Source organism: Vicia villosa, linkage group LG4 (genome assembly GCF_029867415.1).
Source record: "Vicia villosa cultivar HV-30 ecotype Madison, WI linkage group LG4, Vvil1.0, whole genome shotgun sequence".
In the NCBI taxonomy this organism is placed as follows: Eukaryota; Viridiplantae; Streptophyta; class Magnoliopsida; order Fabales; family Fabaceae; genus Vicia; species Vicia villosa.
In genome coordinates, this window is record NC_081183.1 from 129,639,434 (window position 1) to 129,643,444 (window position 4,011).

Consider the following 4,011-nt stretch of genomic DNA (forward strand, 5'->3'; position numbering starts at 1 on the left):
TATCCTTGGTATTCCCTTTATGATCACCCTATCCTCTATTGTTGAAGCTATCGGGTGTCCATCTGAACCTCACTTGTATGATCATAGGAGTTTTGATCACATGGCTATCACTGTTGTTCCAAATTACTCCAGTACCTTTAGGAGAGCTCTAAACAATCCAGAGAATCTGAAACCTATTGCTAGAATATTGTTTCGATTTATCCTTACAAATCTTCATCCAAGAGGAGAATGTCTCAATGTTTTATCCTCAAGGGATAAGTTTCTTATCTTCTGCCTTATAAAAAGCATTCCAGTCAATCTGCCATCCATCATCTTCAATCATCTAAAAGAGTCCATCTTGGCCTACAGACACCTTCAACAGCCCTTCATTCCTTACGGACGTGTCCTATCTGCTTTACTTGAAGAAGCTAAAGTCATCAAAATTCTTCAACGAGCAGAACTCACAAATAGAGACTTGTTGTTTGACCAAAGTTGTGATGTCTTTGAAATCTAGTTTGTATCTGTGTATTTCTCTATTTTCTTATTATTTTCTTATTATGTTAAGTTTGTACTTCTTCTCAAACAATGAAATTTTTAGTTGTTCTTATTTCCTATGTTTTTTTAATTTACGCTTTCACATATAATTAACTTTTTGTTATATATCCTGCACTTAGTAACTCAATCGAGACCTTACAAAATTACAGTATCATCAAACACTCAGTAAGGCTAGAGATACACTACAGTTATTAATATTGCAACCAAAACGAGGCCAACATTTTCGTTGCATTCATCTGATAGCATACCTTTTCATTGATTGAACAAAAACGAAATTCCAGATGAAAAACGAATGGAATATGCAGTATATTTATTAATTAGAAAAGCAGAATAATATTTATTAATTATGTAGATATAGTTGAAAAATGGGATTAACTTTTTTTTTTCAATTATACTCTTTAATTACTATTATAATCATTTTTTAATTTGAAAAACTATATTTAAAGTTGGAAAATAACATATCAACAATTTGGAAGCTGTTATAAATATTACACTTATTGCTTTCATTATCCGTAATTAATGTTTCAATTCATGCAAATTTTAACACTTTTTTACTTTCGGTTGGAATTAATAGTTGTGACGTTTCTGGGTGCAGGATATAGCTTTTCTTCATCACCTTGGAATTTGGTTTGTTCTTGTTCCTGGCACTCATGTGCAAATTGACAAGCTTTTGACAGAGAGAGAGGTTAGTTTGATTAATCACATGTAGGAATTGAGTTGTTTGAGCTTATCTACTGACATAATGACCTAATGGCATGTCTGTAAGTTGTTTTCATAATCTCTTCATAATAGCTTATAAAAATCACTTATATAAAATACTACCTGTATTTTATCTTTTGTTATAGGAATAGCTTAAACACTTACATAATAAGCACTTATGCTATAAATGTGTAATTAAGTTGTTTATTCACTAAGGGCCTAGTGGGTTGTTTAACTATGCTGATAAATAAGTTCTTTTTAATCGTAACACTGTTACTTGTGAAGCCTCGTCATTGATTATGTTATTGTATTTGTAGGGAGCAAGCCTAAGTATGTTGGGAGATATAGAATTCAAAGTATACACACAAGAATTCTCTCCAAATTGAATTTTTTTTTTTTATAAGCAAAACTTAAATATTCAAAAGTTGACCAATTTATTTAAATGATTTAATTTTTTTACTATTTAGACCAAATTACTATTGGTATTATTTTGATAATTTTATTAATAATATTTCTTTTTGTTGCAAAATACCATATACAAAATAAACAAGTACTCTCTATATTTTCGATAAATTCACCAAGTTTATTAAAGGAAAACAAAAACATGTCCTTCGAAAAAAGTGGTTCTAATCTTTCGTCATCTTTCAATGCCAAGAAAGTTAGTAATGGAATCGATGAGACTAGCCTTGATGCTATTATTCCATGTAACTTTTTTACATATTTTATTTTCTCTGTCATTTCCTCTACAATTTCTTTAGAAATGAAGAAAACTTTAAGAATTATAATCTATTGATATTCTTTGTGGTGATATACTCACTAAACACGCAATGATGAACATATAGTTTCTCCATTCCTCTTAGATATGTGATTTTAATTTGAATTTTTTATATTGTTAATTCATATATGTTTTAAAATATTTTTACAGTTTAAATTTTAAACTCGCAATTAATCGGGTTTGCTATTTTCTAAGAATGTGTGTTTTGAAATTAAAAGAGAGAAGAAAGAAGAGCTTAGAAAAAATAAAAAATATAAAAAAATATTTGTTATTTTTTGAAAATAATTTTTTTTATTTAGAATGATAAATGAGTATTTATCATTAATCTATTTTTCATTTTCAAAACACTATAACAATTTTAGCTATATTTGAAAAAAAATTATCCAAGACCCTCGAAATTATTCCCCCACTATAAATTTATAGTTCATTTAAAATAAAAGAATTTTGTATAATTAGTAAAATATAATTTATTTTTAATAGATGTTTCAAAATATATTTGCAGTTTAAAATTTTAAATCACTATTAAATTAATTATCGAGTTTGCTATCTCCTAAGACTTTGTTTGTGAGTAAGGGGAATAGAGAAGAGAGGACTTCTTAAAAATAACTTTTTAAAATATATATAGAAAAATGTTTTACTTTTTTTGAAATAATTATTTTGTATAGAATGCTAAATGAATGTTTATCATTAACATATTTTTTATTTTCGAAACATTATAACAATATAAATTATATTTGAACAATTTATGTTAACCTTCTAAGACCCTCCAAGTCCATCCTCTCTTTTTCTAAAGTCCTCCTTTCACTTATCATCCAAACTCTCAAACAAAACCTAAATGAACTATTTTAAAAATTGATCTCGATTCTGTCTAAATTCATATTGTCAATTCTTCAAATATCATATTGGTAATTGATTTTTTTTTAATATGTTCCTGCTATGTTTTACCAAACCTTTTGGGACACTATTGGAGAAGAGATCACTCACACTATATTACAAATCTTTAATGATCATAAGGACCCCAGAGAGATCAACAACATATACATTTACCTTATTACATATATTTTCTCTTGATTCTGTTGAAATAATTATTAAAGAGAAATAATTATTAGAATCTAGGTTTTATGATATATAAAGGGTATGAAATATACGATAATTATAGGGTTTATGATATCTAGTGTTTATAAGTGAATTTGAAACATTTGCTATGCCTTTTTTGTTAGGTTTGTGTTTTTTAGGGATATCTATTATGCGACATCTATTATCATAGGTTAAATTTCTCCATTACCTACATTGTCTCTAACTTGACATCTATTATCATAGGTTAAATTTCTCCACTACTTCTCAATATTTCAAATTTTATTTATGTGTCATTCTTGAAATCTGAAAAGATACGTTTTCCTGTTCATCTGCCATTAATTGTCTTGGTTATTTATATACGTCTCCTTCATAGTCTCTTCTCATTCTTAGTTCTCACTCTCTATTTTGCTTCTCCTTAACTTTACTTTCTCCTATGGCAGTCAAAACGTTTCACGGAGATGAAAATTTGCTTGAAGTCATCTGTGAGAAACGTCCTAGCAGTATGTGTACTGACAACCTTCTTAACACGTGTCTAGAGAATCAAGGTTGGTCTGGATATGCTGCAATGCTTCGAGGTCCTATTTTTCCTAACGTTGTAAAGACCTTTTGGCTTTACGCATCTGTTAGCAGTGATGGTAGTCACATCATTTCAAATATCCTTGGTATTCCCTTTATGATCACTCAATCCTCTATTGTTGAAGCTATCGGGTGTCCATCTGAACCTCACTTGTATGATCATAGGAGTTTTGATCACATGGCTATCATTGTTGTTCCAAATTACTCCAGTACCTTTAGGCGAGCTCTAAAAAATCTAGAGAATCTGAAACCTATTGCTAGAAAATGGTTTCGATTTATCCTTACAAATATTCACCCTAGAGGAGAATGTCTCAGTGTTTTATCCTCAAGGGATAAGTTTTTTATTTTCT